This window comes from Culex quinquefasciatus, chromosome 2, assembly GCF_015732765.1.
Source record: "Culex quinquefasciatus strain JHB chromosome 2, VPISU_Cqui_1.0_pri_paternal, whole genome shotgun sequence".
Lineage (NCBI taxonomy): Eukaryota > Metazoa > Arthropoda > Insecta > Diptera > Culicidae > Culex > Culex quinquefasciatus.
In genome coordinates, this window is record NC_051862.1 from 106,975,080 (window position 1) to 106,988,202 (window position 13,123).

General features: G+C 36.3%; 1 protein-coding gene across 7 annotated transcripts in view; it reads right to left on the minus strand.

The window, feature by feature from the left end:
* Positions 1-13,123, minus strand: part of LOC119768052 — a 170,588-nt gene that overhangs the window by 112,549 nt on the left and 44,916 nt on the right. For 2 of the 7 annotated variants that reach the window (XM_038258393.1, XM_038258396.1), the window contains exon 3: positions 634-791. The exons of 4 other annotated variants lie outside the window; for them this stretch is intronic. The gene's annotated coding sequence lies outside the window, so the exon portion shown is untranslated. The remainder of the gene's footprint in view (positions 1-633; positions 792-13,123) is intronic. One more of the 7 variants, XM_038258394.1, reaches the window with a different exon arrangement.

A 13,123-nucleotide genomic window follows, 5' to 3' on the forward strand; every position in this document is an offset into this window, starting at 1 on the left:
CCGGTGTCAGTGCTTAGCCGAATGGTTACGTTGTCCGCTTTGTAAGCGGATGTAACGATTCTGCGTTGCACACGAAACGTTCAACAGCTTAAGCGCCACTTCCAAACGGAAGGCTGTTGTCGCAGTTGGAGGTCCGGCTAGAATCTCTCTCTTCGGGCAGGCTAAAATGGAGTGGCACCAACCAAAATGTTCATCAAACTAACCCAAAAGACCGAAAACTAAGATTTTGTACTATTGAAAATTGTGAAAGAAAACCAAGATTTGAGCCGATATTTGTGTATTTATTTGTAGAACTGAATTATTGCGATATTTGAGTATGATTTACCAACTGACTTCGACCCAAAGTCACTAAGGACCGACTAAATTTGTATGTATTTGTATTAAAAGAAAAGAATAAAGTTTAAATATTATCTCTCAGATTAAATGAAAAAAAAACTGAGGCCAGAAACTTTTGTAGTTTTGATTATATTTTTTTATTTGGAGGAAAAGCCAAGCTAAAAAACCTCCATCTTTTGCGTGGACAATTCAAATTCAGTCCAGGTGTGATCTTAATCCTTTTTCCCTACACCTTCTGACCGCTAAACGTCCCTATTTCCCTATCCGGTTCCTAACCGTCCCTATGGAGTTCGTTACTTGCGGTTTGTTGCGGTACTCCCACGATGTGTCGACAATTCCGGTCCGATGTCGGCTGGACCGATCGGCGAAGGCGGGCCGATTCTTGAAGCGTGTGAGGCGAGGCGAGGCGTTACCGGCTCAGGCGTACGGTTGAGCGCCGGCGCGTGTCACGAGTTCTGCCAAAGTGTACGAGAGTCAGTCTTCATCGCTTGTACGAACGGGCAATCTTAGTTTTCTCCCAAATTTTACTACAAAAGACTTTTTCATTTTGCTCTCTTTCTTGTTAATTTTCAAGGACAAATTGAGCTTCAAAAAATTTACACAGGAGATGCTTCCCAATTGGTTTTAATTTCAAACCGAACACAATTTGTTTAAATTTGTCATTTATTTCGAACGAAACGGTGCAAAATAGGGTTTCTGCTATCCTCCCATAGGTGGCGACGATCAAAAGCAAAGTTTCCCTAATTTGGTGCGTGTCTTCCCACATTAACTCAGTGTGGACGTTACGCATCGGCGGCCGTTACTGATCGTGTGGTCCGCCCTAGAACCGCCCTGGCGGACCGAGGGCGGGCCGCCTGGGCGGTTGAAATTTGACATTTGAAATTTTTCAATTTCGTCCGCCCTCCAACCGCCTTGGCGTGCCATGGGCGCATCGCCTGGGCGGTTCAAACTGATCGCTGAAATGTTTCAATATCGTTCGCCCCTCAATCGCCGCGGCGAGCCAAAGGCTAATTGCCGTGGCGGTTTGCATCTGAAGGAATTTATTTCGAATTTGACATTTCAGTCAGTTTTCAACGAGCTTCGGTGGCTGTTGTTATTTAATCGGCGGCTGCTGATTTTCGTTGTTAAGTTTGTGTTGGGAGAAGTGTTGTGTTGTTTAGATTGTTTACTTATGTAAACAAACAGTTGAAAGTGCGTTTGAAATGGTGATTGAAGGTTGTTTTGCAAGAATAATCGTTATTGTTGGTGTAATTTATGTGACACCTCTTATAAATATTGTTGGCAGATGTGCAATCATTTGGAATACTTAAAATTTGATATGTTTTATTGTTGTTATGATTTGATTTGTTCTTTTTTGTATGTTTGTATGGAAATTTGGCATACATTTTGGTAAAAAGTATATCTTTTCCAGGGAAACCTCTTGAAGAGTATCGAGGTGGCATTTAAAAAGCGGATTTTGTGCCAATGTTTACTCAAATAAAGTTAATGTTGCGGGTTCAGTGCCAGCAGTGGAGGCAATTAGTGGTGCAGCAACGATTTTTGTCTTTCTTTTGTTTGACGTTTTTTAGGTGTGCATTGTGCAGGACGTGGGTAGGAAGTAATTTCAATTATTTTCAATTATCAGTTCAGTGGCAACAGTATCATTTAAAATTGTGTATAATTTTTTTTTACAGCTTCCTGGATCATTTATAAATGAACCGCTTATATGTATTTATCTATTCTTCATTTGATTTATTTGAATGTTTATATCATTCCTATTCCTTGTCCTTTTTTCTACCATTCCTCCATACCATATATGATCAAATTTCATGAACTAACGACAGTTACTGAAATAGCAATAGCAACCATCTGAAGAATTTTTCTTTAAAATATAATTATTCTTCTTCTAGCTTTCGGGAATCTTCTTCAATTGTAATGCCTACATTTATCTATTCACTAGATGATTTATTTAAATGTTTATATCCTTCCTTATCCTATTCCTTTTCTTTCAGCAATGGAACCATCTGGAGCATTTGTCTTTTTAATTATAGTTGTTTATTTTGCAGCTTCCCGGAATCATCTTTAAAATTACTGCTTATTTGTATTTATCTTTTCGCTGTAAGATTTATTTTTATATTCATATCTACCATTCCCCCATACAATATATGATCAAATTGAATGACAAGAAAGAACATGGGGTGTAATCTACTAGGATACTTTCTTTGGATTAGCTGCGCTTGTGTTTGCTTAGATTAGAGTATGAATTGTTAACATTCCCCAAGCAACACACTTTGTCAGATAAACGTATTTCCTAACTGGTTGTATAACCAATCCGTCTGGTTGTCACAACTTGTTCTACAACTCCTGTGAGCTGGAAAAAGCGCACTTTTTTCTGTTGTATAACTTGCCAGAACAAGATGCAAATTATCAGAGTAAGTTGTACAATTGTATTTGACAACACTGTGCTAGCTAACAAGAGATTCAACGAAAAAAAGGAGGCGTGGTTTACGGCTGTGCTGTCAAATCAAAGCGCACACTGAAAAGGAAAATTAGTTTGAAAACAGCTGTCTAACCGTTGACTAACATACATGTAAACAAACATTTCTTATTAGAATTTCAATCAACGACGAAGCTAATAAAAAGTACGCTTGTTTCTGCCTGATTTATTTAAAATAATTCGAAATTGAATGTAAAAAAAGAAAAACAATCGTGGCGCGCAGTCTACGTGAAGTGTGAAAATTCCTTGCACGGCGAACTTTTAGATTTTCCTTTTTTGATGAACTTCCTCATTCTCAAGATTCGATCCGATGACTTCGACGACTTGTTGTTCTCCACGGCAGGTCCAGGCGCGCTTCCACATCTCTCCACGGGGCTTCATAGTAAACAAGCTGGCCCAAGCGTCAATAAGAAGGCTGCTGTCTGTTTTGTAAGCAAAAGAACTTAACTCCAACGAAGGCTGTTGAAGTTATATAAGTTTGTTTCAAGTCAGTTGATATAACTACACTATATAACTTTGTTATAACAAACCGTTTTAACTGTCATTTCGATTACCGTACCACGGAGTAATATTGAAAATCGGTATGATTTTGATTTATTGTTTTCTCTATCATAAACTCTATAAGCTGATAATTTTTGTAGCTTTTACCAGCGATATGTTTACAAATTAATCGGTCAACAATCAAAACTACTGTAATCTTCAATAAATAAATAATCATTATTGAAACTCTGAATTCCTCATGTACAAATTTACACCACCTAACAACTCGCAATGTCAAGTTGAATATGTATGTTGAGCATCCGTTATAAAATCTATTCTCCGAGAACATTTGTGTTGTTAGCGAGAAAACCTAAGGTTATTTATAGAATGGTTGGCCACGCCCATTTTTCAGAAGATGCCGTCACATGACAATGTTAGATAAGCAGTGTGGCAAACAGTGTAATATTATTCTTATTCAACAAACTGTTTTCGAGGAAAACATTGCAGATGAGGGAACAGCATCTTGGCATATCAGCATTTTGACGTTTAATTACAGCTCATAAAAAGCGTTTTCGACTGAAATCAAGTGATAAATACCTCAAACGGAAGTGAGCAAGCAAGTTTCTATCGAAGTTGTTCCAAAATAAGTTGTTTAAACAGTGTAAATCAGCAAATTGGATGGAGTTAGGAGCGAGTGCATATTCCCTATGTTGTGTGTAAAAGTTGGAAAAGAGTGAAGTTGACTGTGTTTTAACACTTGTATGGCACACATATCATGAGTTACATAGGTCAGTTATACAAGTAGTGAAGCAAACGGTTATTTAACTAACGTTGACATTTTTTCACGTATGTTGATCCAAAACAGCTGTCTAACTGTTATTCAACAGTCGACAAGTTATGAGTGCTACTTGGGTCAATACGTTGCCTGTTTATATGGAAGTAACAATAATACATGAACATTTAAAATAATTTAGTTTTTAAGAATTAGTTTAAGAATTATTTTCATTTCCAGGAAATGAAAAATCTTCGCATCAAGTTTGCTAATCAATATATTATTTTGTTTCTTTATTTTTTTCATCATTTCACCTCAGTGAACTAACAACGCACGTAGATGTATTGAGAACAAAATTATGTTGAAAATTATGTTTTTTTTCTTCATATTTTTGTTTTCTACATCTACAAAGATCTGCAATTCTATATAAGGCAATTTGTGTTTTTTTCAGTTTTAGATGAACTTGAAAAAACACTACCGTAAACTGGGGTAACTTTGATAGCCCGGGGTGACTTTGATAGGTTTTTCAAATGTCCGTCAAATTAATATCTAAACATTTTTGAGAATATTGAGTACCGTAAAACGGGGTGACTTTGATAGGTTTGCGATTTTTCCGCAAAATGAAGAGTACAATTAAATTACGTAACGAATGGTTTAGAAACATACTGACCGTGGTAGAGATGTGTTCAAAGTTGACAAGTTTAAATAGTTAGTTAACTATAGTTAAGAAAATGTTGATGAAAGTAATTATTTTAAACTTCTCAAAGTGTCTTGATTTTCTCAATGAACATGATTTTTAATCGGAAAACGGAATGCATTTTCGGATTCTTTGGACAATTTTCCACTAGGAGAAGATTAAAAAAGTTTGTAAATAATAAATAATATGCGTTTTTGAAACACAATTTAAAAAAATCTCCAAATTTATAGGTAATTTCAGTTGAACAAATTTCATGTAAAATGTGAAAACTTGTGATTCGTGCTTCGAATTCAGTATAAAATGCAAAATAAATCGATAATTTTACAAACAAAACTAGTTTTAACAAATCTCAGGCAAAATTCCGACTTTTTAACAATTTTACCTAAAATTTATATGTATTTTGCTAAAAAGCTTATACACTTAGTTAACTAAATATAAACATAGATTTTTTTTCTTAAAAACTATATCAGCTACTTTAGTGATGGTACATTTAGCGTACAAATAAAGTTTGAACATCTTAAATATGATTTAAACAAGAAAAACTATTACTATCAAAGTCACCCCGGAATTAAAACTAAGATTTTTTAGCGTACCGTAAACTGGGGTCAATCGGGACACATGGGGCGAATTGGGACAGCAGTTTTAACCATGTTGGAACACAATATTTTGATTTTTCTGGTTGGTTTCGGTTAGAACAGACTCAGGCCAACAAAATATGTACATCCATTTCCTTATTTAAAAGCTTTAAGTGCTCTATAAACTGCTGTCCCTATTCAGATTGTAGTCCCGATTCACCCCAGATTACGGTAACTATTTTTCTAAACATTATTGAAAAAACTTTTTTTCCGAAATAGTGCATGGACTTTGTGTGGTTATGTTTTAAAAATAATAATCTTGAGAAAAACCTTACCTGTTGGAATATATTCTAAAAACAAATTGAAATCCTATCAAAGTCACCTCGGTTTACGGTATGTAAGCATTAAGGGATAGCTTATTATCGAACATATATGCAAAAATGCGACCGTTACATTGGATGTATCAAAATTAGTAGCCAAATCAAATTTCTATCAATGTCACCCCAGGCTATCAAAGTCACCCCAGTTTACGGTATCAGAATCCTGAAGGAACCTGAACGGGTATTCTGGTTGGGCGGATGAAATAAGTATGAAAGGCGAATCGAGGGCGGGCCAAGGCGGTTGGGGCATTTTGGGCGGATGAACTTTATATAGGGGGCGGATCGGGGGCGAACCGCTGGCGGACCATCCCAAAGGGGCGGCTGAACCGTATATGAAAGGCGCATCAAGGACGAGCCAAGGCGGTTGGGGCTTTTTGGGCGGATGAACTTTATATAGGGGGCGGATCGGGGGCGAACCGCTGGCGGACCAACCTACAGAGGAGGCTGAACCGTATATGAAAGGCGCATCAAGGGCGAGCCAAGGCGGTTGTGGCTTTTTAGGCGGATGAACTTTATATAGGGGGCGGATCGGGGGCGACTCGCTGGAGAACCAACCTACAGGGGCGGCCGAACCGTATATGAGAGGCGCATCAAGGGCGGGCCAAGGCGGTTGGGGCATTTTGGGCGGATGAACTTTATATAGGGGGCTGATCGGGGGTGACCCGCTGGCGGACCATCTTATAGGGACGGACGAACCGTATATGAAAGGTGGGTCGAGGGCGAGCCACGGCGGTTGGGGCTTTTTAGGCGGATGAACTTTTATATGGGAGGCGTATCGAGGGCGACCCGCTAGCGGACCATCCTATAGGGGCGGTTGAACCATACAAAACGGCGTATGTGGGGCGGATGAACGGCGGGTGAAACATTTCAAGGCAAACCTGGGTGACCCCGGGGTGAGTCGCTGCCGGACCAACGTCGCGATAAAAAAAATCAAACGCTGGCGGATCGCCAGAGCGGTTTGGCGGTCTGCCAGCGAACCGCCGGCGGGCTGCCCAGTTAATGTGGGATGCGTTACTAAACTAAAACGTAACGCCCCAGTTGGGAGCGAGTTACCAAATCTAGCAACGCAGCTAATTTTAAATGTCGAGAATTTGCATGATATTTTTAAGACGTAGGGGACCATCTGGAGGCGCTCCAGTCAAATCTTTATATTGTATATTCGTATTGAAAAAAAATTAAGTCTTAGGGGCGCGTCCAGTTAAATTTTCATAATTTTCATAAAAATCTGGTAGTCATAGGGACGCCTATAGTCAAATTTTTCATATCGAGAATTTGCAGAATTTTTTTAAGTCATAAGGGCGCCTCCAGTCAAATTTTCATAGCAAAAAAATTTGTATGATTTTTTTGAAGTCGTAGGGGCGCCTCCATTCAATTTTCATATCGAGAATTTGCATGATTTTTTTAAGTCGTAGGATCGCCTCCAGTCAAATTTTTATATTGCATATTCTTTGCAGTTGAGTCTTTTTACCGGACGGACGCGTTTTTTAATTCGCTCTACACCTTATTTTTATTTACCTTCACTGACCCAGTCCACAAACGTAAACGTAAACTTATTTATTTTTTGTCGCGCGTCGCGTGTGCACTTATTAACAAACGTAAGCAAAATGCAGTGCTATGTGCCGACGTGCTCTTCACCCTTTGACCAACAATACCTCTGGAACTGTTCGGGCATTTGTAATCGAAAATTTCACGCAGCCTGTATTGGGGTCAAGCGTGGCTCCGAAGACGACTTGCAACTACATGTACTTCCTATATGCAGCCTTTGTCGAAATAACCTACATATGGAAATCGACATTAGAAAAATAATGCAGCATCATTTAGAAAGCAGTCATATGATCTTGACTCACATCAAGACCAATGACAAGACAAACCAAGAAGCCCTTAATGAACTGCATAATAAAATCATAGGCCTGCAGGAAGAAATTAAGAAATCTGCAGAAATCGCAAGTCGAATACTTTCGGCAGTATTAACACAGGCACCGGCAATGGACTTCCCCTTAAACGAAGTCAGAAAAGCATTTGAAGACACCACCTCGGACCAGAATCAAAAACTCGCTGAATCATTTTGCCGTATCCAGGAAATTACGTCATCCCACCGGGATGACATAATTAAAACAATTGCCTCAGCAGAAAAATGCCCCTCGGACATAATTTTAGCAGTCCACGATGAAGTGAGGGCCCTCACTTCATCCATCAATAAACTGCAAGACAATGAAATTGAAGTCCGGCAAAAATCACTGGCAGCAGACCCGTAGCCAGGCTGCAGCCCCCCCTGAAATTTTTCCCATTTTTTTTAAAATTGTACTACCTTAAAAAAATCTCAAAATAATGATTATGTGTTCTCTCCACAGAAATAATTTGTAAGATAGAGAATCAAGAATAGATTGATCAAACGAAGTAATTTGCCTGTCCATTGCCGAGCTCAGTTTTCGTAGATTATGGATCCAATATTTAAAAATTGAGCTGCAGATTTGAACATCGATCCATTCAGTCACATTTCATTTATCCCATAGTTTTAGCATTACATTGGTTAGGGTGGTCCAAATCTGGGCTTTCTCGAGGCTACCCCCTAAAATCAAAGATTGATCACTAGCCTAAGTTCCAAATTTGAGCTTTTTATGACCACTGACCACCAAGTTTGGGAAAAATCGTCAAAATGTATGGAGAAAAGCAACTGTTTCAGTTTTTGACCTGTGGAAGGCGCAATAACTACCCAGTTCTTACCAATTTTCATAACTAATATCTTCTTTAAATTTGGAAAAACTTTCCCGAAGACACCTTATTTTTTGGGTTTTTTGCTAAAAAGTTATTAGCCTTCGAAAATAGCAATATCCGGGGCTACATAGAAATAGTTAATTTTTAAACTCATGTCTGTGCTAGCTTGCCTGGCAATGCACCTCCTGTTATGTTGCGCAAAAATTGCCATTTTCGGAAGCTAATAATTTTTTAGCAAAAATCCTTAAATCTCGTTGTCTTAATTATGATAGTCGAACATAAGTAAAAAAAAAGTAATCCACTTTAACGACCCCCGGGTCTTTTGTGGTCTCTGTTGCAAGTTTCTGATCATTTCTAGGCGTCCGAAGGTTATGTGTGGTGAGCCACCCAAAATCTCTTTTACGCAAATGGACCGACGTTTTACTTCCCCATCCGATAGAAGGCTCGAACTTAAGTATGACCCCTGAAGAAACATAAAATAATTTAGAATTTTTAGATTCAAATTGGCGGCCAAAATGGTGGCCAAGAAATATTGTTCAAATCTAACTCAAATGTGGTTGCAGATGCCGAATTTGATGTTAAAAGCAAGCAAATAAAAAAACGATTTCAATTTGGTCATGATTCGATTATCCGAAGTCCTTCGAACTTTTGGATAATCGACTTGTCGAATTTGGACTGCAAAATTAATAACCCTTCTTTATTTGCATTAAAATCCCTTATCTTTTTGAGGACCTTCATACTATTAACAAATGATTTTTTCTACAATTTTCAAAATATGCCATAATTTATACAAAATTCAGATTTTGTTTTAAAAATCTAATTTCGACTATTATCAGAAATACACATCTAATATTATCTTTTTGGTTTTTAGAATATGGTTAGTTACATATCTGAGACCTTACAGAAAAATGCTTAAGAAATATCTGTGTGTAATTTTTATTACTTTTTCGTAATCCTTTTTCCCGAAACCACTCGTCCAAAATGCTTACTTTTGGTCACATTTATTTGTTTCCACCGTGGCAACTCTCCAATTTTTATTTAATGTTTCAAAAATCGAAAGATCAACTAAGTGAATCTTTATTATCAACTAATTTTCGCTTTGTGCATGAACTTGCGATTTTTGAAGCAAGAAATAAAATGATAAAAATATTCAAAATGTCAAAAAAAGAAAATTATAGCTTGGATTCAAAAACTCTGCAATTAAATTAATTAAACATCATTTTCAAATTGTTAAATTTCTGATATTCATTTTTAAACTTTTTCATTTAAATTTTTTTGATTTTATGGATTAGAATTTCCATTTTGAAGATTTAAAAATTTCTTTATTATTTTTTTTAAATTGTATTTTATTGTAAATATTTTCCAAAGTTTATGTTGCCACCCTTTCAAAAGGGGCAGAGGGCAAATGCAATTTTTTTTTTTAAATAGCTTCACAGCTTCAATGGAAATGGAAGTCTAATCAACTGAAAACAGTTATTTTTGTATTCATAACTTATTTCGATTAAGTCCTTTTAGGAGCAGTGACAACACATTTGAAATGTTTTTTTTTTTCTGCGTTGATAATCATGTACGACATGTTTGAGCTCGTTTACAAATATTTAAAATTTTTGTAACATTTCGTTGAACCGCGGCAAGTTTTTTTTTCACGAAAAAAGCTTTTCGCCAGTAACTAGATATTTTGAAAACTAATGATGCAAAACAACTGTACTGGTTTAAAGTGAGGTTTTGAAACACTTTTAAAATGATAAACCAATGGCTTGTAATTTAAATATTTATATTTTTCATTGTTTGCTCTACCCTTTCGACTTTGGCCAGAGTTTAGTAACATAAAGTTTAGAATAATATTTGCAACGGTCTAATTGAGAATTTAAAAATTTTACTGCTTTTAAATTTCTAAATTTCAGATTTCAAATATTTTGGTATAAGACAAAGAAAAGCCAGAAATCAAAAATAACAATAATAAAAAAATCACAAAATTTATAATAACAATTAAACATAATAATTTAAAAAAAATCAATAGAACAAAAAACATAAACCAAAACATAAATAAAATAATTAATATTAAAAAATATCAAAATTTTAAAAATACCATTATTGTCCCATTGATTATTGTAATGACTTTTCTCTTATTTTAAACTTAATTCTGAGCAAAAAAACTAAATCCATTCTTAACATATTCGGCATTTTAAGATTCAGCATTTTGACAGCCGGCTTCATGTGGCAATTCTTCAATATTATTTTAGCGAATACATTTTTTTCACACGTTATTCTCAGTCGCATTTAAATAAACAAATCAAAATCTCATCAACACATATTGCACCCGAAAAAAATCCAAAGCCATTTTTGTTCTGTTCCTTTTCAGCTGCGTACCGCTAAAGCTAAATCTTTCCGTAAATCTTTTCTTGACTGTTTCTTGAGCATTTTTTGGATGGAGTTTTAAGAGTCTCCGTATACAGGACATTTTTTGTTATTTTCATTTGAATGTAAAATATGGTTCTTGTAGCAAAATTCATACTAAGATTAGATTTACAATAAAAATAATAAAATAATTAATGCTAAAAATCCTAATTTTTTATAAAAAATAAATTTTAATCATTTCAAAATATAGATATTCAATAAAAAATATTCAAACATTTCAATAATTCATGTTTTTTCAATCTTAATTTTTTTATGCTTCAAATATGTTTTTGTTTGAATTCTAGTGCAGACTAATATTAGATTTACAGGAAAATCTAATTGATTTATGAATTCTTACATAAAGTTTTCTTTACTTTTAATTTAGCAAGGTTTCTCAAATATAAAATTTCGAAACCATAAAATGTGCAGGATTTTGTTCCCAGTGTCAAGATATTTCTTGAATAAACATCGATTCTAATAAATGGTTACAGTCATCCCACATATTCGGAACACCCACAAATTCGGAACACTTTTGTGATAATTTATCAATCACATGCCAAATGCATCTTTTCTGTCGACCCTACTATTTTTAGGACCTTTATTTGGACATTCTCTTGCTATTTCACTAGTAAAAGTAGTACTTTTTGAACAAAAACCTTTATTTCAAGACTATTTTATCCTGAGCAGCAAAACACTGCCTCCAAATTGCCTGTTCCATGATTGTGGGATATTATTGTGCCTCCCACAATTGTGGAACACCTGAATTTAACTGATATTTTCACAAAAAAAGTTATCAGACCATGGATAAAACATCACTAAGCTTGAGTTTCACTGGTTGTAGTGTGTGAAGTCATTATTTTGTTACAAATATGTACTCCTGGAGAGATCCAAAGTTTGTTTACATCCGTAAGAAAAAAGTGTTCCGAATTTGTGGATTTCAAGGGTCAAAGCTTTTCTTCAAAAACTTGATATAAAAGTTAAATTTGCAGTTGTTCGGTACAGCATTCGAAAGATCGCAAGAAAAGCTTTCGAATGAAGGTAAAAGCGAATCATTAAATTCAATTATCGATTTGCTATGATTTTTTGAACATTGGCCGATCTGTAAACCGTTCCGAATATGAGGGATGGCTGTACATAGGGTGCCCAGAAAAAATGACCCCCAGCTCCACAAGCCGAAAACTGATCCCTAGAGTATTCTAAACCTCTGTGCAAAATTTGAGCGAAATCGGTCAACATTAACCCATTGATACTCGGGCATGAAGTTTGTATGGGAAAAATCGTCAAAATGTATGGAGAAACGGCACAGTTTCGTAATTCTCCCTGTAGGTGGCGTTGCGAGTGTCCAAAATTTGCCAAACGTGAGATTCTTATGTGAAATTTAATGCCCAACAACTTTGTAGAAGAGTGCAAGACGATCCGAGTTAACCCCAAAAAGTTATTAGCATTTTAGTGAAGTGGTCTCCAACCGACATGGCCAAAGGGCCTAATCCGGTATTGCCACTAAGGAAAGCGAGCATAAAATTGTAATTTTGGGATATTTTTTGTCAAACAAAGAAAACAAAATCAACAAAGTATGAATTAGACTAAATCGATCCAGCTGAATCCGAATTTAAAGGTTGATAGGCGGAATTTTCAAAGAGACGCAAGACATTCAAGATGGCGGCCAAGATGGCGGCTGTATAGAAAACCCTAAACACAAAGGGTATTATGCGACCTGCAAACGACTACTCAAATTTAACTAATCTTGGGGCTCTGAACACGATTAAGACCACTACAGACTTCCAAACAGATAATGTTATTCAAACCAAGATGGCGGCCAAGATGGCGGCTGTATAGAAAACCCTAAACACAAAGGGTATTATGCGACCTGCAAACGACTACTCGAATTTAACTAATCTTGGGGCTCTGAACACGATTAAGACCACTACAGACTTCCAAACAGACAATGTTATTCAAACCAAGATGGCGGCCAAGATGGCGGCTGTATAGAAAACCCTAAACACAAAGGGTATTATGTGACCTGCAAACGACTACTCAAATTTAACTAATCTTGGGGCTCTGAACACGATTAAGACCACTACAGACTTCCAAACAGACAATGTTATTCAAACCAAGATGGCGGCCAAGATGGCGACTGTATAGAAAACCCTAAACACAAAGGGTATTATGTGACCTGCAAACGACTACTCAAATTTAACTAATCTTGGGGCTCTGAACACGATTAAGACCACTACAGACTTCCAAACAGACAATGTTATTCAAACCAAGATGGCGGCCAAGATGGCGGCTGTATAG